We start from the raw sequence: 26667 nt of genomic DNA, 5'->3' as shown, positions 1-26667 counted from the left end.
ATCAAGTATGAAGAAAGTTATGCAACTGAAGCCAATCACATTGTGCCTGACGTCTGTACTAAGTCAGCAGATAGTGGTTAGTATATGCTACTTCGACAGAGGATAATTTGCCTTGTTAATTTTTTGTTACATAATTCAGGTATGTGCTGACAGGAGGAGATTAATGGTTATTTAGATGATTACGAAGAGGGGAGAAGGAGTTCAGCCTAATCCTTTCCACCATTGGGTACACTCTAATGTAGTTATGGAAGAAACCTGTGGAGAATATTGACCAGTGTTGCTTTTATAATGTAAAGAACGAGTGAGGAAGAGAGAATGAAAGATTAAAGTTAACTTATACTTGGGGTAAGTGTTTATTTATTTATTTAGAGATACAGGACAGAACAGGCCATTCTGGCCCCATGAGTTGTGCCTCCCAGCAGCCCATAAATCTAACGCTAGCCTAATAGCAGGACAACGTACAATGACCAGTTAACCTACTAACCAATACGCCTTTGGAATGTGGGAGGAAACCCATGCGCTCACTGAAAGGACGTACAGGTCGGTAGGTTAATTGGTCATCGTAAATTGTCCCGTGATTAGACTAGTATGAAATCGGGGAGATTGCTGGGTGGCACTGCTTGAAGGGCTGGAAGTGCCTATACTGTGCTTTGTCTCAATAAATAATCACAGATTGCTCTGTTCTTGATTAGTGAGGTTACGGGAAGAAGGCAGAAGAACGGGGTTGAGAAGGATAATAAATCAGCCATGATGGAATGGCAGAGCAGACTAGGTGAGACCCTGCCCCTATACCTTATGATTTTATGGTATTGGTTATCATTGTCATGTGTACTGGGACACAGAGAAAAGATTTTATTATCAAGTCAATCGGTTTCAGTAATGTGGGATCAGAGTTAAATTTAACTTCAATATACTTAAAGAGAAGGCAGATTAATTTTGAATGATCAGGAATAAATGAGAGCTGTGAAGAATTAGCACAGAGGGGAGTTGAGGTCCGGTGGAGATTAGCCATAATGATATTCAACAGTGATCCAGGTAGCCTATTCCTATTTGTCTTGTGCCTTCTGCTTGTGAATACTGATTAGGATATGAGGGATAACTTCGTCGATGTAACAAAAGTATTTTAAAATTCGTTTCTTGTTTTTATCTGATTCAACAGCAAGAGATATCCACAAACCAAGGAGGCACTGTACACATGTTTAAGGTGATAAGAAAATTACTTTATAAGAATTTTATGAAGAATAAAATGCAGACAGAAAGAAGAATGGCTAATAAAATAGTTAATGAGATAAAACGATACCTACCATCCAAACACAAAGCCACAGCACACAATATACTGCCTGAGGGAACCTCAAGTGTCCAACAAGTTTTCCAATCTGTCTCTCCCCCTTTCTCTCAATGTTCATGAGACCATAAGATATAGGATCAGAATTCGGCCATTTGGCCCATCTGTCTCTCTGACATTTCATTATGGCTGATGCATTTTCTATCTCAGCCCCAGTCTCTTGCCTTCTCCCTATATCTCTTCATGCCCTGACTAATCAAGAACCTGTGAATCTCTGCCTTAAACATACCCATTGACTTGGCCTCCACCACCGCCTGAGGCAACAAATTCCACAGATTTGCCATTGTCTGGCTAAAGAAATTTCACCTCATATCTCTTCTAAAAGTTCACCCCTCTATTCTGAGGCTGTGTCCTCTGGTTTTAGACTCTTCCCACTATATGAAACATCCTTTCCACAACCGCTCTGTTGAGGCCTTTCAACATTCGATAACTTTCAATGAGATTCCTCCCTCATTCTTCTGAGTTCCAGTGAGTACAAGCCCAGAGCCATTAAATGCTTCTCAAATGACAAGCCTTTCAATCCCAGAATCATCTTCATGAGCCTCCTCTGACCCCTCTCCAATGTCAGCATTTCCTTTCTGAGATAAGGGGCCTAAAACTGCTCACAATACTCCAAGTGAGGCCTCACCAGTGCTTTATAAAGCATCAACATTACATCCTTGCTTTTATAATCTAGTGTTTTTATGTCTTTGTCTCTCTCCAGCTTTTAACACAAGTCACAACCCAGCCTAAGAGAAGATTCCCACTTGTACAAAGAAATTTGCCCCTTTTTATACTTACTTTCCCAGATAAACATGTTTCCCACCATATCTACTCTCAAGTCTGTAGACTGGTATCACACTAAGTTCTCAAAACATTTCTGTGGATTGGTTCCCCTGTACTTTCTCAAAGCATTCCCACATCCCAGACTAACAGTATTTTGTCTTACAAATTTCCATTTTGCGTTAAACATTTTAGCATATACCAAGGAGGAATCAAATTTAACAATTTCCTTTGCTTTTGGTTTTCCTTTTCACAATGATGCAAAGGTGATTTATTGATGTCCATTTGGGAGAGCAGGCAAGACCTTATTAATTACACTCTATTCTCGTTATATGCGGGGGATACGTTCCTTGCAGTCAATGCATAGTATGGAAACGCATAATGTGAACAATTGTTTAAATGGAGAAAATAGGGATGCATTTTGGATGGCTTCCTAAATATGTTTTATTTGTAATTTATTCAGATTTTCTTATCAATACGACACAAAAGCAGTACCACAAGGCAACACTTATATTATATTTCATCAATTTAAGGTAATATTCAATGCAATAAATGATAGAAAGTTAACATACTAGGATGTACAGTACCTACAGACAATAGACAATAGGTGCAGAACATTCGGCCCCTCGAGTCTGCACCGCCATTCTGAGATCATGGCTGATCATTCACTATCAATACCCAGTCCCTGCCTTGTCCCTATATCCCTTGATTCCCCTATCCATCAGATATCTATCTAGCTCCTTCTTGAAAGCATCCAGAGAATTGGCCTCCACCATCTTCCGAGGCAGTGCATTCCACACCTCCACAACTCTCTGGGAGAAGAAGCTCTTCCTCAACTCTGTTTTAAATAACTGACCTCTTATTCTCAATCCATGCCCTCTGGTACTGGACTCTCCCAACATCTGGAACATATTTCCTGCCTTAATCCTATCAAATCCTTTAATTTTCTTAAACGTTTCAATCAGTTCCCCTCTCAATCTCCTCAATTCCAGCGTGTACAAGCCCAATCTCTCCAATCTCTCTGCGTAAGACAGCCCTGCCATCCCAGGAATCAACCTAGTGAATCTACGCTGCACTTCCTCAATTGCCAGAATGTCCTTCCTTAAACCTGGAGACCAAAACTGTACACAATATTCCAGGTGTGGTCTCACCAGGACCCTGTACAAATGCAAAAGGACATCCTTGGTCTTGTATTCAATTCCCCTTGTAACAAAGGCCAACATTCCATTTGCCCTCTTCACTGCCTGTTGCACTTGCTCATTCACTTTCATTGACTGGTGAACTAGGACTCCTAGGTCTCTTTGCATTTCTCTCTTACCTAACTCGACACCGCTCAGACAATACTCTGCCCTCTTGTTCCTGCTTCCAAAGTGGATAACCACATTTATTCACATTGAATGACATCTGCCAAGTATCTGCCCACTCACTCAGCCTATCCAAGTCTCCCTGTATTCTCCTAACGTCCTCTTCGCATGTCACACTGCCACCCAGTTTAGTATCGTCAGCAAACTTGCTGATATAGTTTTCAATGCCCTCATCTAAATCATTGACATAAATTGTAAAGAGCTGTGGTCCCAATACAGAGCCCTGTAGTACCCCACTAGTCACCTCCAGCCAGTCCAAGAAACACCCATTCACTGCTACCCTTTGCTTTCTATCTGCCAACCAGTTTTCTATCCTTGTTGAAACCCTGCCCCCAATGCCATGAGCTCTGATTTTACTCACCAATCTCCTATGTGGCACCTTATCGAATGCCTTCTGAAAATCTAGGTACACAACATCCACTGGCTTACCCTCGTCTAACATCCTTGTTACACCCTCAAAAAACTCCAACAGATTAGTCAAGCATGATTTGCCCTTGGTAAATCCATGCTGGCTCGGCCTAATCCTATTACTGCCATCAAGATGTGCCACTATTTCGTCCTTAATAATGGACTCAAGCATCTTCCCCACAACTGACGTTAGGCTAACAGGGTGATAGTTCTCCGTTTTCTCCTTCCCTCCCTTCTTGAAAAGTGGGATAACATTAGCCACTCTCCAATCTTCAGGAACTGATCCTGAAACTAAGGAACATTGGAAAATGATTACCAATGCATCCGCAATTTCCTGAGCCACCTCTTTTAGAACCTTCGGATGCAGACCATCTGGACCCGGGGATTTATTAGCCTTCAGTCCTACCAGTCTACTCATCACAGTTTCTTTCCTAATGTCAATCTGTCTCAATTCCTCTGATATCTTATGACCCTGGCCCATCCATACATCTGGGGGATTGCTCGTGTCCTCCCTGGTGAAGACAGATCTAAAGTACGCATTAAATTCTGTTGCCATTTCCCTGTTTCCCATAACAATTTCTCCCAATTCATTCTTCATTCTTATGTTAGGATGAATGCTGTCCAAATGTTTAGGATGGGCTGGCGCATTGTCAAGCAACAAAAGAACTTTAAAGGCAAGATTCTGTTCCCAGCAGTAGCGTTCAGCCTCAACAGCAAAATGATTATCAAACCAATCTTCAAAGATTTGACCAGTGACCCATGCTTTCTTGTTAGCTGCCCAGTGCTCACTTCAACCCTTAAGAGCACGGGGGTTTAGTGAATGGTAAACTAAGAGAGGCTTCATCTTACAGTCTCCTTCAACATTGGAACACATAAGCAGAGTCAACCTATCCTTTGCTGCATTGAAACACGACGCAGTCTTTTCATCCTTTCGTATGTAAGTGTGTTTCGGCATACGCTTCCAAAAAAGCCTGGTCTCGTCTGCATTAAACACCTGCTTTGCTGTGATGCCTAACTCAGCTTTCATAGCCCGCAACTGCAAAGGGTAGCGTTCAGCAGCTTCGTGGTCAGCACTAGCTTGCTCACCACCCACAGCTAATGTTGTGAAGCCTGTGACGATTAACAAACTTAGAAAACCTTCCCCTGCTTGCATTAAAGCCAACAATATCATTTGATACTTCCTCACTAGCCTCTGAACAAAGGCGACCAAAAATTTCCAAAGCTTTCACACGAAGATGATCGGAACTGAGTGTTGTTTTTTTCTTTCTTTCATGCTTAATGTACAAACTCAACATTTTCTCCATTTTTGTCATAATCAGGTTACGCACTTTGGTAACAATCTTTGAAGACACGTGTGGTGAATCAATCACTGCACTTTTTATTTTCTCAGCATTTATCTTTATGTTTCTGATCATGGACTCACCCAGGCTGAAGCAGCATCCCAGAGCTGTGTTACCTTCACCTGACGTGGCCCTGTTTATAATTTCCAACTTTTTTTCAAGTGTTAAAGCAGTTCTCTGCCTCTTGGCTGAAGACCCAGGACTTGACGCAGGACAGTTAGGAGGCATAGATAATAACAACAAAAGCTTAAGAGCACAAGATCGCACATCCACACGCTGCCAAAACCAATGTGAAACTGGCAGGAGTGAGACTGTGAGGCATGCTCAGGTGACTTGTATTGACAGGAAAGTGGTGCTTCTCATCCCAACAGCCTCGTATAACTATGAGTTCTGGATGCATATAAGGAGAAGTTGGTAAAAATAGGTTCGACGCATAACAGTGAATCTGCATATAACAAGGACAGGGTATAATTAACTTATTGAGATACAGTGTGGAAAAGCCCCTTCTGACTCTTCAAGCTGTACTGCCCAGCAATCCCCCGATTTAATCCTAACCTAATTCTTGGACAATTTATAATGACCAATTAACCTACCAACCGTTATGTCTTTGGATTTTGGGAGGAAACCCGAGCACCCAGAGGAAACCCACATGGTCACAGGGAGGACGTACAAACTCCTTACAGGCAGCGGCGGAAATTGAACCCGAATCGCCTGTGCTAACCGCTTCATTACCGTGTTGTGGGGAGGAAGGAGGGGAGTGTAGGAGCTGCTATGGTGGCGTTCGCGGGGCATTGATGGTGAAGGCCGAAGAAGGACAGATGAAAACTTGAAGAGTAGTTTAAAGGTTGTGCAGGATGTGAGCTGGGGGAAATTGCCAAAAAATGGGATGTTAAAACAATGTCTTGGGAGATAATTTCCATGAACAAAGCCATTTTAAATTAATCTGTCAGGCAGGGAAGAAGATTGAATCAGCTTCTTGCCTGCATCATCAAGGACAACAACTTATTTCTAATACTTTAGCTGAATAAAATATCCCAGACTTACTTAGAGTAAAAGAGAACGAGATAAGAAAAGGGCAGCAGGCAGGCAATCCAATTTTGTCACTTTCCTTCTAGAGATAGTCACTTAAAACTACCTTTACCAACAGAATATAAGTATAAGGAGAATACTGGTCACAATCGTGATGCCACCAATCCATGGCATACCATAAGACCATAGACAAAGGAGCAGAATCGGGCCAATCAGACCATCGAGTCTGCTTGAGTCATCGTCATCATGGCTGATGATAGCCTGTCGCCATTATAGCTCAGGGACTTTGGAATTTGGAGTTCACTTCTGGCACTGTCTATAAGAAGCTGTACGTTCTCCCTGTGAATGTATGGGTTTCCTCCAGATGCTCCGGTCCAAAAATACACTGGTTCGTAGGTTAATTGGTCATCGTAAGTTGTCTTGTGAGTAGGCTAGGGTTAATAGGTGGGTTGCTGATAGGGGTGGCTCGTTGGGCCTAAACGGCCTGTTCTGTGCTGCATCTGAGTAACAAGAAATAAAATATTATCCCTCTCAACCTCATTCTTCTGCCTTCTCCGCGTAACCATTGACATCCTTATGATTCAAGAAATCAACCTCCACTCTAAATATACCCAAGGACTTGGCCTCCTCAGCCGTCCATGGCAATGAACTCTACAGATTCCAGCTGAAGAAATTCCTCCTCATCTCTGTTCTAAAGGAGCAGCCTTGTACTCATACGCTAGCTCTCAGTGTAGCCATTATGTTTGAATGTTGCCAGATCAATCAGAGCAGTTTTGTAGAACAAATATTGACAGATATGAAAAAAGATTATCCGAAAGAAATATTAAAAATTACTCATTGCTGCCAGGAACTATTTCCATATACAGAAAAGCTACTTCATGATCTCATTAATCCTCATCTCTCTCTCTCCCTGAAGATCCCATAAGCTATTTGTTCTAGACAAACCATTGCCTGATGATTGAATTCACCAGAGTTTATGAACCAGCACAGATTCCAATGTCATCACTGCGAATATGATAATACACTGGGGCTCCCATTTGTTCTCTTGTGCTTAGGATTAGACAGATCTCTCCGAGTACAAAGCCATTGCAGAAGGTTTAGTTTCTTGCTTCCTTCAAATGTCATCGATGTCTGAATGCTAAAGCCTATGGCAGATGTTTTAATCTGCTTAAAACCAATTGGCAGAGCTACCCAGATGGCTTAAAGAGTAAATGAACAACTGCGTGAACTAATAAAACGTGCAATAATGTTGCAATCCTTGCAACCTTGTTGCACACTTTATTTGTTCATGCAGTTATAAAGCAATTACATTTTTTAAAATCAAACCTAAAGATGGTTATAAGACCATAAGCTGAAGGAGCAGAATTAGGCCATTTGGCCCATTGAATCTGCTCCATCATTTCATCATGATTGATCCATTTTACCTCTCAGCCCCAATCTGCTGCCTTCTTCCCTTATCCTTTCATGCCCTGACCAATCAAAAATCTATCAACCTCTGCCTTAAGTATTCATAAACACTCAGCCTCTACAGTCTGTGACAATGATTTCCACAGATTCACCACTCTCTGGCTAAAGAAATCCCTCCTCATCTCTGTTCTAAAAGAACACCCCTTTATTTTGAGGCAGTGTCCTCTAGTCTTAGACTCTCCCACCATAGGAAACATTCTCTCCACATCAACTCTATCAAGGCCTTTCACCATTCATTTAGATCACCCCTCATTCTTCTGAATTCTAGTGAATACAGGCCCAAAGCCATGAAACGCTCTTCACGTGACAAGCCGTTTAATCCTGGAATCATTTTTGTGAATCTCCTTTGCACCCTTTCTCTCTCTCTCATGGTCCACTCTCCTCTCCTTATCAGATTCCTTCTTCAGCCTTTTACCTCTTCTACCCATCACCCGTGAGCTTCTCACTTCATTCCTCTCACCAGGTCTGCCAGCTTCTACTCCTCCCCCCTTCCCCCACCTTCTTATTCTGGCTTCTCTGCCCCTCCTTCCTGGTTCCCATTCTCCTGCCGTCTCCCCGTATCCTTACTCATGAAGAACTTATCAACCTCTGCATTAAATATACCCGTGGACTTGGCCTCCACAGCTGTCTGGTGGCAACGAATTCCAGATTCACCACCTTCCTGCACAATGAAAGGAAAGTAATAGCAAGCTTGTGGAAAATGTACAGGTCTCTTTCTCAACAGCAGAAAGAATAAAAATTAAGAGAAATTGTTTGGGAAGCTTCAAACATGCTTAAAGAGATCTAAAAAATAACTTGAACAAAGACTTTTTTTCTACATGTTAATCATGTAAATTTGTTGCCCTTGCTAATTATCTTCAATGCATATCTTTTGGTTTTGACCAGGCACAGAGTCATAGAGCACTACAGCATATAAGTCAGGCCCTTGATTCATGCCGAACTGTTATCCAGCTTAGTTCCTTCGACCTGCATCTGGACCGTAGCCGTCAATATCCCATCCATCCATGTACTTATCCAAACTTCTCTTAGACGTTACAGCCAAACTTCTGCTGGCAGCTGAGTTCCGCACTCGTACCAGCCTCTGCGTGAAGAAGCCCTCCTTAAATATTTCATCTTTCACCCCTAACCCATGACCTCTAGTTCTAGTCTCACTCAACCTCAGTGAGAAAGGCCTGCTTATATTGACCTTATCTACACCGCTCATAATTCTGTATACCTCTAGCAAATCTCACCTCATTCTCCTAAGCTCCACTGAATAAAGTCTTAACCTATTCAACCTTTTCCTATCACTCAGGCCCTCAGGTCTCGGCAGCCTCCCTGAAAATTTTCGACCTGCCAACAAAAACATGCCCCATCTTTCTAATCTGTTGAATGCCTCTGTCAGATTCCCACACAACCTCCTCTATTGCAAGGCGAACAGCTCCAGCTTCTTTAGTCTCTCCATATAACCCTCTTTTCTGGAATCCCTCGTGACCCAGTGCTCTTACATATTTCTTAATGTGTGAACAAAGGAACAGGAGTATGTCCTTTAGACTGGTCTCATTCTCCTAAGCTCCACTGAATAAAGTCCTAACTTATTCAACCTCTTCCTATCACTCAGGCCCTCAGGTCTCAGCAGCCCTCTCTGAAAATTCTGCTCTTCAGTTGGATAGTGAACTTCATCTCCATCCACCGCATTTGCTCCATTTACCTGATAATCACATCGAACAAAAAGCTGTCAGTGTCAATTTTGGAACGTTAAATTGATTCCAACATCTGCAGTCAGTGCTTTTATTTAACCCTGCTGCTACCTAGAAGAGTTCCTCTTGCCAAGAGTTGCTTTGTCACTTTGACATTTCCTGTCAGAGTCACCTGAGTATAGATACTCCTGCACCTAGCATCACTTTATGTACAGTACATTCAATTAGTCAATGTCCAGTATATAAGATATGGGTGGCAGGGCAGAAATATGACTCTACCAAAGGAGATGTACAGTAATGAGCGCTTTCCCTCTGCTAGCCGGCAGGTCACTTTTGAGCAAGGTGTCGCACCTGCTTAGCCTTCAGATCAGGGTTATGTGAAGTCATGGGAGCAGGTGGTGCATGGTCCCACGAGTAGTAGGTGCATATCACAAGACCTGGTTATGTGACCACACTGATGGCAGGCAGGCAATCTCTGAAGAGTACTGATAATGACCGGAATCACCCATTTTGTAAAGACACTGCCTGAAGAAAGCAATGGCAAACCACTTCTGTGGAAAAAATTGCCAAGAACAATCATGGCCATGGAAAGACCATGATTGCCCAAGTCATACAACCAAACACATAACAAACAATAAAAGATAATCTTACGTTTATAGGGACACACTCAAATAGTTACTTGTACATTTTGTTTTATAGGATTGCTTTTATATTTACATTTATTGACTTATGCTTATTGTGTTTTTTATGTTGCATCAGATCCAGAGTAACTATCATTTTCATTATCCTTTATACTTGTTTATTGAAGAATGCCAATAATCGACCTTTAAACTTGAACCTTTTAAGGCAGTGATTAGTTAGCCATTTTTCATTTATGTTTCATGAGTGAAGAAACCCTTTATGATTGATGCCTAAACTGCATAATTCTAAGTTTGGGATTGCCCCCTCTTGTCCCAATTCTGGCAGAGTTAAACATTTTTTTTCTCTATTCAGCTTGATGAATCCTTTCACATTTTAGAAATTTCAATTAGGTTAGCCTTCAACCTACTAAATTCAATTGGCCAAATCCCTAAAGTGAAAAAGATACCTGTTTTAGTTCAGGGTGTTCCTTTTATGAAACAAAATAACATCCTTTATAAATGGAGCATAATAACGTTCTTGTCAAGGGCAGTTAGGGATGTGCAACAAATGCAAAATGCAGGGCATGCAAATGAAAGAAGATACCCAAAAACATTTTAAATAACTCTGATGTGATAAGAATAACACATATAAAATGCTGGAAGAAATCAGCAGGTCAGGCAGTATCTATGGAGAGGAAGAAGCACTCGATATTTCAGGCTGAGACCCTTCAGCCAGACTCTGTTGGGTGGAGGACAGCAATGATCTACCAGTGGGTAGATGCAGCGACCAGGCCTCTATGGTTTGGAAGGGAAGGGTGAGAAGAGGAGAGCACTAGTGATAGGGGGTTCCATAGTTAGAGTAACAGACAGGAGATTCTGTAGAGGTGAAAGAGACACCAGGATGGTATGTTGTCTCCCAGTGCCAGGGTCAGGGATGTCTCAGATTAGGGCCATAGCATTCTAAAGGGGAGTTACTAGCTGGAAGTCACGGTACATATTGGCACCAATAACAAAGGTAAGAAAAGGAATGAAGTCCTGAACAGAGAATATAAAGAGTTAGGTAGAAAGCTGAAAAGCATGATCTCAGGGGGAGTAATCTGCCTGTGCCAAATGCTGGTGAGGTTAAGAATAGGATGATTTGGCAGACGAATGCATGGACGAGGAATTGGGGTCACTTCTGGGGACGGTATGACTTGTACAAAAAAGGCAGGCTATAGCCAAACTCCAGGGGCACCAATATCCTTGTGGGCAGTTTGCTCCAGCTGTTGCGGAGGGTTTAAACTAATCAGGTGGGGGGGGGGAGGATAGGAACTGAAGAGAGAGGGCTGTGGATGGGGCAGTTGGTATGCAACTGCATGTAGTGTGTAGTGATACTGTGAAGAAGGCAGGCAGATGATAGGGAAAAATTGCAGTCAGTGAGATGAATCGAAGTGTAACATAGGGGCAAAATTGAAACGTGATGAATACAGGACGAAAGCTGTTCTATTTGAATGCATGCAGTATACAGAATAAGGTAGATAATCTTGTAGCGCAGTTAGAGATTGGCAGGTATGATGTGGCTGAAATAAATCCTGGTTGAAAGAAGATCATAGTTGGGAGCTAAACATTCAAGGATACAAATTGTATCAAAAGGACAGGCAGGTCGGCAGAGGGGGTGGAGTGGCCCTTGTTGGTAAAAAATGAAGTCAAATCCTTAGAAAGAGGTAACATAGGATCGGAAAATATAGAATCCTTGTGGGTAGAATTAAGAAACTGCAAGGGTAAAAAGACCCTGATGGTAAATATATACAGACCTCCAAACAGAAGCCAGACTGTGGGATATTTAATTAGACTGGAAGATAGGAAGGGCATGGAAAAACTTCAATATTACCATAGTCATAAGGGATTTCAATATGCAGGTAGATTTGGAAAATTAGGTTGGTGCTGGATGCCAAGAGAGGAAATTTGTAGAATGCCTATGAAATGGCTTTTTATTAACAGCTTGTGGTTGAGCCCTCCAGGAAAAAGGCAATTCTGGATTCGATGTTGCATAATGGACCAGATTTGATTAGAGAGCTTAAAGTAAAAGAACCCTTAATATCGGTGGCAGGGTGGAGATACATCCCTACCAAAGGAGGTATAGGGTGCTCCTCTTTGCTGCTAACCTACAGGTCACCGTTGGGCAAGGTGTAGCACCTGCTAAGTTCCCCCCTCCACCCCCAATCAGGGCTCCATGAGCCATGGAAACAGGTGGCAAATGGTCGTATGAGTACCTGTTGCAATTCATCAGTCCTGGTAATGTGACCACTGACGCCAGGCAGTCAATATCGGAAGAGCATTGACAATAGCTGGGGTCACCCATCTTGTAAAGAGGCTGCCCACAGAAGGCAATGGCAAACCGCTTCTGTAGAAAAATTTGCCAAGAACACTCACGGTCATGGAAAGACCACGATCACCCACATCATACAACATGGTACATAATGAATAAATTAATGAATACGATAGAATTCGCCTGCAGTTTGAGAGGGAGAATTTGTAATAATTGTAACCCTCTCTAAAAGATCTGGCATTGATATTAAGGCCCTAATTATCTCCGTCTATGTCATATGAGGGTTGTGGAACAACAATGGCAGGTATTTCTGGGAATAATGCAGAAGGTGCAGGATCGGTTCATTCCAAAGAGGAAGGAAGATCCTAAGGGGAGTAAGGGGCAGCTGTGGCTGACGAGGGAAGTAAAGGGCAGTATAAAAATAAAAGAGAAGAAGTATAACATAGCAAAGATGAGTGGGAAACCAGAGGACTGGGAAGCTTTTAAAGAGCAACAGAAGATAACAAAAAAGGCAATACGCCAAGAAAAAATGAGGTACGAAGGTAAACTAGCCAAGAATATAAAGGAGGACAGTAAAAGCTTCTTTAGGTATGTGAATAGCAAAAAAATAGTTAAGACCAAAATTGGGCCATTTAAGACAGAAACGGGTGAATTTATTATGGGGAACAAGGAAATGGCAGATGAGTTGAACAGGTACTTTGGATCTGTCTTCACTAGGGAAGACACAAACAATCTCCCAGATGTAATAGTGGCCAAATGAACTAGGGCAAAGGATGAACTGAAGGAAATTTATATTATGCAAGAAATGGTGTTGGATAGATTGTTGAGTCTGTAGGCTGATAAGTCCTCGGGACCTGATGGTCTGCATCCCACGGTACTTAAAGCGGTGGCTCTAGAAATCATGGATGCATTGGTAATCATTTTCCAATGTTCTATAGATTCAGGAACAGTTCCTGCTGATTGGAGGGTGGCTAATGTTGTCCCACTTTTCAAGAAAGGAGGGAGAGAGAAAACAGGGAATTATAGACTGGTTAGCCTGACATCAGTGGTGGGAAAGATGCTGGAGTCAATTATAAAAGAGGAAATTATGACACATTTGGATAGCAGTAGAAGGATCAGTCCGAGTCGGCATGGATTTATGAAGGGAAAATCATGCTTGACTAATCTGGAGTTTTTTGAGGGTGTAACTATGAAAATGGACAAGGGAGAGCCAGTGGATGTAGTGTACCTGGACTTCCAGAAAGCTTTTGATAAAGTCCCACATAGGAGACTAGTGGGCAAAATTAGGGCACATGGTATTGGGGGCAGAGTACTGACTTGGATTGAAAATTGGCTGGCTGGCTGACAGGAAACAAAGAGTAGCGATTAACGGGTCCCTTTCGGAATGGCAGGCTGTGACAAGTGGGGTATCACAAGGTTCGGTGCTGGGACTGCAGCTGTTTACAATATACATTAATGATTTAGATGAAGGGATTAAAAGTAACATTAGCAAATTTGCTGATGACACAAAGCTGGGTGGCAGTGTGAAATGTCAGGAGGATGTTATGAGAATGCAGGGTGACTTGGACAGGTTGGGTGAGTGGGCAAATGTATGGCAGATGCAGTTTAATGTGGATAAATGTGAGGTTATCCACTTTGGTGGCAAGAACAGGAAGGCAGATTACTATCTAAATGGAGTCAAGTTAGGAAAAGGGGAAGTACAACGAGATCTAGGTGTTCTTGTACATCAGTCAATGAAAGCAAGCATGCAGATACAGCAGGCAGTGAAGAAAGCTAATGGCATGCTGGCCTTTATAACAAGAGGAAGATGAGTATAGGAGTAAAGAGGTCCACCTGCAGCTGTACAGGGCCCTGGTGAGACCCCACCTGGAGTATTGTGTGCAGTTTTGATCTCCAAATTTGAGGGAGGACATTCTTGCTATTGAGGAAGTGCAGCGTAGGTTCACAAGGTTAATTCCCGGAATGGCAGGACTGTCATATGTTGAAAGATTGGAGCGACTGGGCTTGTATACACTGGAATTTAGAAGGATGAGAGGGGATCTGATTGAAACATATAAGATTATTAAGGGATTGGACATGCTAGAGGCAGGAAGCATGTTCCCGCTGATGGGTGAGTCCAGAACTAGAGGCCACAGTTTAAGAATAAGGGGTAGGCCATTTAGAACAGAGATGTGGAAAAAATTTTTCACCCAGAGAGTGGTGGATATGTGGAATGCTCTGCCCCAGAAGGCAGTGGAGGCCAAGTCTCTGGGTGCATTCAAGAGAGAGTCAGATAGAGCTATTATAGATAGCGGGGTCAAAGGATATAGGGAGAGAGCAGGAACGGGGTACTGATTGTGTATGATCAGCCATGATCACAGTGAATGGCAGTGCTGGCTAGAAGGGCTGAATGGCCTACTCCTGCACCTACTGTCTATTGTCTGTTATCCCAATGACACCAATTGAATATTGAAAAGCCTAGATAGAGTGGACGTGGAGACGATGTTTCCCATAGTGGGAAACATCTCGGATGAGAAGGCACAGCCTCAGTATAGAACATCATCCCTTTAGAACAGAGACAAGGAGGCATTTCTTTAGCCACAGTGCAGTGAATCGGTGGACTTCACTGCCACTGACGACTATGGAGGCCAAGTCACTGGGTATGTTTAAAGCAGAGGTTGATTGGTGCTTGATTAGTAAATTTATCAAAGGTCACAGGAAGAAGGCAGGAGAATGTTGTTGAGAGGGATATTAAACCCGCCATGATAGAATGGGCCAAATGGCTTAATTCTGTTCCTATGTCGTTCAGTCTTACGGTCTTACAATAGGGAAAGTTGGAGTAATTGCAAAGCCCTCTAAAAGTGCTGGCAATGATGTTAAGGGCCTAATAATCTCCCTCCATGTCATATGGAAAAGTAGAGGATTGGGACAGTATTATTTGATAGTTAGTAAAGGTTGCCAGTATTTTTAAAGTGATTCTCATCAAGTTAAATGCAAGTTAAGTGAGTGTAATTTTGTTTTACGTATGTACGGTTCATTAGGTCAGACGATGTGGTACATCTTGTGCACTTTGGGACATCTGTCTTTTAAAAGGTATTGGTGACTGTACAGGGATTCAGTGAAATTATGACTTTCGGATGAGGGTGCTAAATCATCAGGTTACTGAACAGGGACTGCTCTTCTTGTGATATTTTTAAAATGAAAACAGATTGAAGGGGAATGTGATCCAGATTTTCAACCCCGATACAACATCAGTGATGTAGGATCCAGGCTGGGACGTGCCTGGTAACCTGTGCAACACTTTAGTTAAAGAAAAGGAGTAGCTGAGCTTGTTTGCACAATTATTAGTCATTAATATATTCACAAGTAATTTGAGATGTCTTGCTGCAGTGCTAACGCTGCACTCCGAGGACTAAATCAGTTGCATCACGGATGATCTCACCTGGTCCCTCAACACTACCTCTTTAGTCAAGAAAGTACAGCAGCATCTCCACTTCCTGAGGAGATCGAGGCAAGCAAGTCTCCCCCCCCCCCCCCACCCCCAACCCCATCCCTGTATTTTTACAGGAACACCACCGGGAGTGTCACACTGCATTATCATCTGGTACAGAAATTCCATGGCAACTGGCCGCCAGACCCTACAAAGGACTGTGAGGACTGCTGAGAGGATCTTCGAGGCCTCTTTTCCACCTGTCCAAGATACTTATCGGGAGCATTGAGTACACAGGGCTCTTAGCATTGTCAGTGATCCCTCCCATCTGTACAGCAATCTCTTTGACTCCCCCAGAAGTCAGGAGGTAGCATAGTCTTAGGACAAGAACTGTTAGGATGGGGAACAGCTTCTTCCCCCAGACTACTGAACTCACTGCCACCACCCAGGTCTCATCACACATGAAGTGTCAGTAACGTTGCACTGTTTATTATTTAACCTGTGTTAAAATGCACCTTATTATTTGTTAATTTATTTGTGGTAATGTTACTTTATGTGTTGTGGCTGAGGTATATGCACTGATCCAGAGGAAAGGTGTTTCATTTAGCACTGTACATGTATATGGTTGAATGACAATGAACTTGAACTTGGTCTGGAGTGGAGGGGCCACGGCACAGGATCAGAAAAGGCTGCAGAGGTCTGGAAACTCAGCCGGCTCCACCGTGGGCACATGTTTCCCCTGCATTGAGGACATCTTTGAAAAGTGATGCCTCAACAAAGGCTGCATTCATTATTAAGTCCGCTCACCACCCAGGATATACCCTCTTCCAATGATCTCAGCAGAGAAGAGATACAGGAGCCTGAAAATGCAAACTCAATGTTTTAAGAACACCTTCTTCCCCTCTGCCATCATTTTTCTGAACTGACAATGAACTAGCTCAAGAAATTTATTTTTTGCTTTCTCTTTGCACTACATATTTTATTTACTTTTAATATAATATATACTCAGTGGCTACTTTATTAGGTACACCTGTACACCGGCACATTAACGCAAATATCCAATCAGCCAATCATGTGACAGTACCTTAAGGCATAAAAGCATGCAGATGTGGTCAAGAGGCTCATTTGTTCAGACCAAACATCAGAATGGGGGAAGAAATGTGATCTCAGTAACTGATCATGAAATGATTATTGGTGCCAGATGGGATGGTTTGAGTATCTCAGAAACTGCTGGGATTTTCACCCGCAACAATCTCCAGAGTTTATAGAGAATGTTACAAAAAACAAACAAAAAGGAAGTCCAGTTGGTGGCATTTCTGTGGGTGAAAACATCTTAATGAGTGAGGTCAGAGGAGAATGGCCAGACTTGTTCAAGTTGACAGAGAGATGAGAGTAGTCAAATAACAACACATTACAGCAGTGATATACAGAACAGCATCTCTGAATGCACAACACTTCAAACCTAGAAGTGGATGGGCTGCAAAAAAACCACAAACATACATTGTATATACAGTATTTCTTATTGTAACTTGGTGATTTTCTATGTATTTCACTGCACTGCTGCTGAAAGCAATAAATTTCACAATATATGCCAGTGATATTGAACCTGATTCCGATTTTGATATTAATAAAGGCTACTGCTGCTTCTTCACTCTCACCCCGCTAATAGGAGCATGTTAGGTGTCCTTGCAGATTTGCTCATCTCCTGCCATAAGCCGTAAGATGTTTATAGTTTCAGTCACTTAGCAGTTGGTGCCCCCATGTCTTTGCTGCCTGAACACAGCATGGAACCATGGCTTCCTTGCCTTTGCTTGGCTATCTGAGTGGCCAAAGCAATCAGTGCATGACATTTAATATGGAGCTACACTGACATGAGGTTTAAGATCATTGACAAAAAGAGCCAGAAGGGGAGATGAAGAATTTTTTTTTCACTCACTGAATTAATGGGCCAGTTAGTGCTAAGGATTAGCTAATGGTTCTGCAGAGAACTGCCAGCCAGCTGCAGTACATCTCAGCACACTGCAGTGTAGAATTACAGGGCGAGCTGGAGCTCATGGGGCGGGGGACCTCTGCTTCTGCTCCTCCACCGCACTCAGCATGGTGGGGCGGGGGGAGCATTCTGCAAAGCACCCTCTTCCTCCCCCCTCAACCCACATAAAATTACACCTGCCCTTGCTAGGATCTGGCACAGCCACATTTGTGAGAACAGAGATTCAAAGCTTCATTGAAAACGAAAGAGATGTAAGACATAAACACAAGAGAATTGCAGATGCAGGAAATAGAGAGCAACACGAACACAAAATGCTGGAGAAACTCAGGCCTTTTCTACGATCCTACAAAACGCTGAGGAAACTCAGCAAGTCAGGCTGCATCTGTGGTGAGGAATAAACAGTCGGCGTTTCAGGCTAAGACCCTTCATCAGTACTAGAAAGAAAGGGGGAAGAATTTATAATTTGAAGTAGGGAGTGAGAGTGATACATCGTTCCAAGCTCAAAACCATCTGAAAACAACAAGTCTCATCTGGAGTGAGTTTTATTTGAGACAATAAAAGGAAGGGAGGTGTAATTGGAGTTGCCATTGTTGGAGTGGGCTGGTGTTAGAGTGGGAGGCGTTGGCTCAACAGGATTGGGTGAGAACAGGCTTGGGCAAACGCAGGCAGAGGTGCTAAGAAAGATTCTAGTAAGTTTGTTTTTCTCTTTCCTTGTCTATTAGTATGCAGCTAGAGCATGGAGAATGGGTCCAGAGTTAGTGGTATGGTCTTTATGTGAGGTGTAGGAGCTCTGGGAGACCTCCAGTCTCCCTAACATCTATACCTACACAAAGTGCATCAAACTGCAGCTCCTTAGAGACTGTGTTAAAGAACAGGAAACGCAGCTCGATGACCTTCAGCTCATACAGGAAAATGAGGAACTGATACATAGGTGCTACAGGGAAGTAGTCACCTCCAAATTGCAGGAGAGGGAAAGGGAGCCAATGTAGAGAGGAGAGGCAGCCAATGTAGAGTACTCCTGTGGCTGTTTCAATAATAAGAATACTGCTTTAGATACTATGGAGAGGGATGACCTGGCAGGGAGAAGCTGCAGTGACCAAATCTCTGGCACTGCGCAGAAGGTAAGTGGGGAGAAGAGGGCTGCGATAGTGATAATGGAGTCCATAGTTCAAGGAGCAGACAGGAGATTTTGTGAATGTGAAATAGACACCAAGATGGCATTTTGCCTCTCAGGTACCAAGGTCAGGGATGTCTTGGACTGGATGCACAACATTCAGAAGGGGGAGGTTGAGCAGCCCAAAGTTGTGGTATGTTATGCTACCAATAACATAGCTAGGAAATGGGAGGAGGTCCTGAAAAGAGAATAGGTGTTAGATAGAAAGTTGAAAACTAGAGCTACCAGGGTAGTAATCTGTCCATTGCTGCCCGTGCCATGTGCCACAGGCAGCAAGAATAGGGTATTATCAGATTAAAGTATGGCTGAGAAACTGGTGCAGGGGACAGGGTTTCAGGTTTCTGGATAATTGAGATCTCTTCTGGGGAAGGTATGTTCTATACAGAAAGGACAGGTTAGGCTTGAACCCGAAGTGGGCCAATATTCTTGTGTGCAGGTTTAAACCAATCTTTTTTGGGCTGGGAACTGGAATGATAAGATAAAGTTACAGACAGTGGGATCATTTGAAGTGTAATGGCGGGGGGGTGGGTGGTCAAAAAAGGTGATGAATACAGGATTGAAGGTGTTTAAATGCATGCAGTATACAGAATAAGGTAGATGTTCTTGTAGCACAGTTAGAGATTAACAGACATGATGTTGTGGATATCACAGTCATAGCTGAAAGAAGATCATAGTTGGGAGTTTAACATCTAATTATGCACATTGTATTGAAAGGACAGGCAGGCAGGCAGACGGTGTGGTGTGGCTGTGCTGGTAAAGAACGAAATCAAAATTTTAGAAAGAGGTGACATACGATTGGAAGATGGAGAATCCTTATGGGTAGAGTAATGAAAATGTAAGGGTTAAAAACTTCTCTGAAGGGAGTTATATACAGGCCTTTAAACAGTAGCCAGCAAGTTAAATGCAAATTACAATGGGAGATAGAAAATACATGTAAAAAGTCAATGTTAAATAGTTTTGGGGGATTTCTTAGAACATAGAACATAGAACATAGATAGATGGAGATGGAGCTCGTCAGCCTGGGAAGGCAGTCCATCTAAGAGGGGGAAAACTTTGACTTCAAACCTCTGCTGCCTTGCGGCCATACCCACTTACGGGAAAGGCTTTGGGAGTAAACCCTGAGGACAAATCCGGAGCTGGAGTCCCGAAGGCGGTCTGACGTTGCCTCCAACCTCACTCTGGCAACTCCTATGACATCACTGGTGCCAAGCTGTATCAGCCCTTGCCCTTCCCTTGGACAACATCAGGGGCATGGAGAGGGGAGACTTGCTGCTTGGGCAACTGCTGGTCTTCTGTAGAACCTTGCCCAGGCCTGCACCCTGGAGAGGACACTCACAAGACTTTCTAGGCACAGATCCATGGTCTCGCGAGACTAACAGATGGCATCCAGAACGTAGAAAACCTACAGCACAATATAGGCCCTTCAGCCCACAAAGCTGTATATTTCAATATGCAGGTAGATTGGAAAAATCAGGTTGGTGCTGGATTCCAAAAAGCAGAGTCATATGAGACGGCTTTCTGGAGCAGCTTCTGGTTGTGCTCACTGAGGTTGGGTAATTTGGGATTGGGTGTTGTGCAAAGAACCAGATTTGATTAGGAAGTTTAAGGTAAAGGAACACTTAGGAGACAAGGATCATAATATGTATGATAGAATTCACCCTGCAGTTTTAGGGGGTGAAGATAAAGTCAGATGTATCAGTATTAGAGTGGAATAATGGGAATCACAGAGGCATGAGAGAGCAGCTGATCAAAGTTGATTGGAAGGGGTCACTAGCAGGGATTTTAGCAGAACAGTGATGGCTGAATTTTCTGGAGCAATTCGGAAGGCAGAGGGCAGGAACTTCCGAAAAAGGAAGTATTCTAAAGGCAGGATGATGCAACTGTGGCTGACAAGGGAGTCAAAGATAGCATAAAGGGAAAAGTAGGTAATATTGTAAAAGTTAGTGGGAAGTTATTGGATGGGGAAACTTTTAAAATCCAATAGAAGGCAACTAAAAGAGTCACAAGGAAAAACAAGATGAAATATGAAGTTAAGGCAGTCAATAATATCAAAAAAGATGCCAGACCTTTTTTCAGATATTGTATATAAAGAGTAATAAAGAGTTGAGTGTGGATATTGGACTGTTGGAAAATATATTGGCGAGATAGTAATGGAGGACAAACTTTAAACTAGCATTATGCCAGAAACTCAAGAATGTCAGGGGGCAGAAGTAAGTGTAGTTACTATTACTATGGGGAAGATGCTTGGGAAGCTGAAAGAACTGAAGATAGATAGGTCACCTGGACCAGATGGACTCTCGGGGTTCTAAAAGACGTAGCTGAAGAGATTGTGGAGTCATTAGTAGTGATCTTTCAAGATTCTGGAATGGTTTCAGAAAATTGCAAATCTTACTTGAATCTTTAAGAAGGAAGGGAGGCAGAAGAAAGGTCATTTTACATATGCATGCTACCCTGACTTCAGTTTTTGGGAAGACGTTGCAGTACATTATTAATGATGAAGTTTTGGCACAGGATAAAATAGCCAAAGTCAGCATGGTTTCCTCAAGGGAAAATCTTAACCTGACAAATCTATTGGAATTCTTTGAGAAAATAACAAGCAGGATAGACAAAGGAGACTCAGTGGATGTTGTTTAACTTGGATTTTCCGAAGGCCTTTGACAAAGTGCCACATATGAGACTGCTTAACAAGGTAAGAGCCCATGGTATTATAGGAAAGACTAGCCTGGATAGAAAATTGGCAGACTGGCAGAAACCAAAGCGTGGAAATAAAGTGTTGGCTGCCTGTGACTAGTGGTGTTCCACAGAGGTCGGTATTGGGACTGCTTCTTTTCAGTTATACATCATTGATTTGGATGATGGAATTGATGGACTTGTGGCCATGTTTGTGGACAATATGAAGATAGGTGGAGGGTCAGGTAATTCTGAGGAATCAGGGAGTCTGCAGAAAGACTTTGACAGATTGAGAGAATGGACAAAGAAGTGGCAGATGGAATATAGTGTAGGAAAGTGTCTGTTCATGCACTTTGGTAGAAGGAATAAAGGCATAGGCTATTTCTAAACAGGGAGAAATTTCAAAACTTAGAGGTGTAAAGGGACTTGAGAGTTCTTGAAAAGGATTCCCTAAAGTTGAACAAGTTGAGTGAATGGTAAGGAAGGCAAATGCAATGTTAGCATTCATTTCAAGAAGACTAGAATCAAAGAGTAAGGATGTCATGCTGAGGCTTTATAAGGCAGTTGTCGAGCCACACTTGAAGTATTGTGAGCAGATTTAGGCCCCTTATCTAAGAAAAGATATGTTGGCATTGGAGATGGTCTGGAGGAGGTTCATGAAAATAATTCTGGGAATGAAAGGGTTAACATGTGAGGACCGTTTGATGGCTCTAGGCCTGTACTTGCTGGAGTTTGGAAGAATGAGGGAGATCTCACTGGTCTATTAAATATTAAAAAGCCTATATAGAGTGGATGTTAAGAGTATGTTTCCTATACTGGGTGAGTTTCAGCCTCAGTATAGAGGGATGTCTATTTTGAACAGAAATGAAGAAGAAATTCTTCAGCCTGAGGGTAGTGAGTCTTTGGAATTCATTGCAACAGATGGCACTGGAGTTGCAGAGTATATTTAAAGCAGAGGTTGATAGGTTCCTGATTAGTCAGGATGTCAAATGTTATGGAGAGAAGGCAGGAAAATTAGATTGAGAGAGATAATAAATCAGCCATGATGGAATAGCAGAGTGGAATCAATGAGCTGAATGTCCTAATTCTGCTCCTTTGTCTTATGGTCTTCTAGCTTTACGGAGGAAGCCAGAACAAGAAAGGAGGAGGGGGTCAGTGGGAGTGGAAGGAGTACAAGATGGTAGGTGATAGGTAAGACCAGATGATGAGGGGAGAGGTTGGTGGGTGAGGGAGGGTGGGTAAGTGAGAAATTGGGAGGTGATAGGTGGAAGGGGTAAAGGGCCAAGAAGGAGGAATCTGAGACAATGTCTTATGATGATAGTTTGAGTGAGCTAAACCTTTTCTCTAGGAGCAAAGAAGGATGAGAGCAGAACTGATAAATGCGTCTAAGATAATGAGGGCATTGACAGAGTGGATAACCAGAGACCTTTTCCCGGGGCAGAAATAACTAGTTCAACGGTGCATAATTTAGAGGTGATTGGGGGAAAATATAGGGGCATATCAGAGGCAATTTTTTTACGCAGAGTTGTGGTGTGTAAAATGCCCTGCCAAGTGTGGTGGTTGAGCAGATGCATTAGGGACATTTAAGATGCTCTCAGATAGGCAATTGGATGATAGAACATTGGAGGGCTATGTAGGAGGGAAGGGTTAGACTCATGTTAGAGTACCTTAAAATGTCGACATAATGTCAGGTTGAAGTGTCTGTACTATACTGTAGTGTTTTATGTTCTATGTAAAAGAAATAACATGTATTTTATACACAATTCTTATTTGATATTTTTGTTAATAAATTAAAGAAATGTATTGAAATATATTTCAGTTGATTCAAGTTAGTCTACTGTCATAAGAAGCAGAGTGGAATGAGATACTATGTCTGTGTGAAGCTCACACATAACAGTGCACAAGGTAATAATATACAGATCATAGAAAATTACAACGCAGAAACTGGCCTTTCAGCCCACCTAATCCATGCCAAATCATTTAAACTACCTACTCCCATTAACCTACACTGGGACCATAGCCCTCCATACTCCTACCATCCATGTCCCTATTCAAGCTTCTCTTAATCATTGAAACCAAGCTCACATGCACCACTTCTGCTGGCAGCTCGTTCCATACTCTCATGACCCCGAGTGAAGAATTTGTCCCTCATATGTCCCTAAAACTTTTTAACATTGAGGGGAACATGAAGGGAAACTTCTTCAGTAATGAGTAAAGCAATAAGAACAAAACAACAGAATGCATAGTTGCATGGCACAATCTGAAGTAGTCTATACAGTAATGCCAAAGAGACAATAATGGAATAACCGAGAAAGTTAGAATTATGGGACTTAGGAAATTGATGGGACTTATTCTAGCTGGAGGCCCATGATCAGAAGTGTTCTGCAGGAATCTGTACTTGGATCTCTGCTCATTGTGATATATATAAATGACTTGGATGAAAGTCTGAATGGGTGAGTCAGTAAGTTCACAGACAACAGAAAGATTGGTGGTATAGTGGATAGTGTTGAAGATTGTTAGAGCATAGAATGGGAAAAACTAGATCAGTTAAGAGATAGGTGAAGAATGGCAGATAGAACGTAATTTGGCCAAGTGTGAGGTTTTGCATTTTGGATGATCAAACGTAAAGGTCGGTGGCAAGATCCTTAATAGTGTTGATGTACTGATCCAAATCTACAGCTCCCTGAAATTAGCTGCACAGGGTTGAAATGTTTAGAGGGCATGCATTTAAGGTTAGTGGGGAGTAATTTCAAAGGAGATGTAAAGGAAGCTGTACAGGTTGATAGGAGTAGTAAAGATGGTGTATGACATGCTTGCTTTATAATCTCTGGTTTGGCCACTTCTTGTCACCCCATTATAGAGAGGATATGGCAGCTTTGGACAAAGTGCAGAAGTAGTTTATCAGGGCGTGTGTCCTCACGAGGTTGGACAAACTTGTGTTGCTTTTCCTGGAGCAGCGGAGACTGATGGGAGTTCCAATAAACGTTTCTTCTTCTATTTCTCAGGACTGAAATCTGTAATGCTGGAGGGCATGCATTTAAGGTGAGGGGGGATAAGTTTAAAGGAGATGCACAGGGCAAGTAGTGTACCTGGAATGCACTGCCACAGGTGATAGTGGAGGCAAATATGACGGAGGTATTTAAGAGGATAAATACCTGAATGTTCAGAGAATTGAGGGATGTGGACATTGTGTAGGCAAAAGGGATTAGTTTAGTAAGGCTTTTAATTACTAGTTTAATTTGTGTACGTTATTGTGCTCCCAATGGCCTGTGCCCCAGATAGCCTCTGACAACCAAATCCAGCTCCTTGCCTTCATGAGCAACTTAGCTACTAAGCCCAGCGGAACCATTTCGACTGACAGGAGAAGGGGCAAAGACTGGTTACTGGCACCTTAAAACCGGTCATTTAGGGCAGGTGGGGCTCATCAGCTGTGCTTGGCAGCTCATCTAGGAGAAGGAAAACCTCTGCTGCCTTGTGGCTGTACCCACTCATGGGGAAGGCTTCGGGAGTAGACCCTGAGGGAAAAATGCGCAGCTGGTGTCCCTAAAGCAGTCCTACATTGAGTTCAACTCCTGTGACACTACTGGTACCAAACTGTATCTCTGCCGTACCTTTGGGTTCATCAGATGTGTGTGCGGGGGGCTTGCTATGTGGGCAACAGCTTGATCTCCATATTGTACTGCACAAGCTTGCATATCTAGACAGCTAAGCTACAATATCCATCGTCAACTCTGACCAACGTAGGCCCTCGCCCCCTCAGATTATTGAGACAGAAGGACCTTCTCCAGTACTACACTGTTCCTTGTAATTAAGCGTCTGAAAAAATGGCAGAACCACTGGGAAGGGGTTGTGAAAGAGATGATATGTTCAGAAGACTGATCGCAGTGGGGATGAAGAAGCTGTTGTTGAGTCTGAATGTCTGGACTTTCAAGCTCCTGTATCTTCTTGGGAAGAAAAGGAATGTCAATACTATCAACTTTGCAGAAGCAACAAACCATAAAGATGGTTCTAACAGAGACACATCCATTTAGAATGGAGATGAGGAGAAATTTCTTTAACCAGAGAGTGGTGAATCTGTGGAATTTGTGGCCACAAGCAGCAGTGGAGGCCAGGTCATTGGATGTATTTAAGGCAGAGGCTGATAGATTCTCGGTTGGTCAGGGCATGATGGCATATGGGGAGAAGGCAGCAGATTGGGGCAAAGAGGGAAATGGATCAGCCATGATGAAGAGGCAGAGCAGTCTTGATGGGCTCAGTGGCCTAATGCTGCTCCTCGATCTGATGATCTTATGGTCTAAGATGGATTGGATAGAACGAGGTGAAACAGTGAGAACGAGCTGGCAAGTGATAGCTGATATATCTTGCTCTCCACCTTTTTATTCTATTCTGCATTTCTCCCCTCTTTCCTTCAGTTCTAGATGAAGAACAGTTTTGACCCAAAATGCCAACTGTCCATTTCCCCTCATAAATGCTGTCTGACCTGTAAAGTTCATCCAATGCTTTGTGTGTTGCTCCAGGTACCTGCCTCTGCAAGCTCTTATAGCTCACCTCCATTAGTTCTGTCTACATCTTTCACAGCTGGAGGGGCTCATCAGTTGAGCCCCTGGAGGGGCGGCATCTATGGATGTGAATAAACAGTCGATGTTTATCAGACTGTTTATCAGGATGAAGGGACTCGGTCCAAAACATTGACTGTTTATTCCCATCCATAGATACTGTTTGACCTGCTGATCTTGAACAGCACATTATGTGTTTTGTTCCAGATTTCCAGCATCTACAGTACCTCTTGTGTTTACAGTTGATGGTGCTGTTTTGAAATGTTGTCATTGTTACATTAGGAACCAATATGCAAAACAAGAATAGAGAAGAAAATTGGGTAGCGCGTTAAATGATCTGATGAACCACTGTCCGTTTTGTGTTAGTGCTAAATTCTGCATGCTGTTTGAAATTCAAAGAAGTGATCGGTGAACCGAAGGAAACTGAAACCAACGGAATGATCAGAAAAAAAATAGACAGGGTATAAAACCAGTAACATTCTTTGTTGCTTTTGATTTCCAGATAGATTAAAATTATTTCTTAAATAAAATTCACACCTTGTTCAT

The 26667-nt window shown here is 42.6% G+C and overlaps 1 protein-coding gene across 7 annotated transcripts in view; it reads right to left on the bottom strand.

The window, feature by feature from the left end:
• gfra4a (GDNF family receptor alpha 4a) overlaps window positions 1-26667 on the bottom strand; it is a 277708-nt gene that overhangs the window by 94958 nt on the left and 156083 nt on the right. The window contains exon 1 of one of the 7 annotated variants that reach the window (XM_059965709.1): window positions 16816-17037. The exons of 5 other annotated variants lie outside the window; for them this stretch is intronic. The gene's annotated coding sequence lies outside the window, so the exon portion shown is untranslated. Of the gene's footprint in view, window positions 1-12266; window positions 12366-16815; window positions 17038-26667 lie in introns of those variants that run through there. One more of the 7 variants, XM_059965710.1, reaches the window with a different exon arrangement.

Source organism: Hypanus sabinus, chromosome 3 (genome assembly GCF_030144855.1).
Source record: "Hypanus sabinus isolate sHypSab1 chromosome 3, sHypSab1.hap1, whole genome shotgun sequence".
NCBI lineage: Eukaryota > Metazoa > Chordata > Chondrichthyes > Myliobatiformes > Dasyatidae > Hypanus > Hypanus sabinus.
This window is presented reverse-complemented; position numbering and strand designations above follow the sequence as displayed.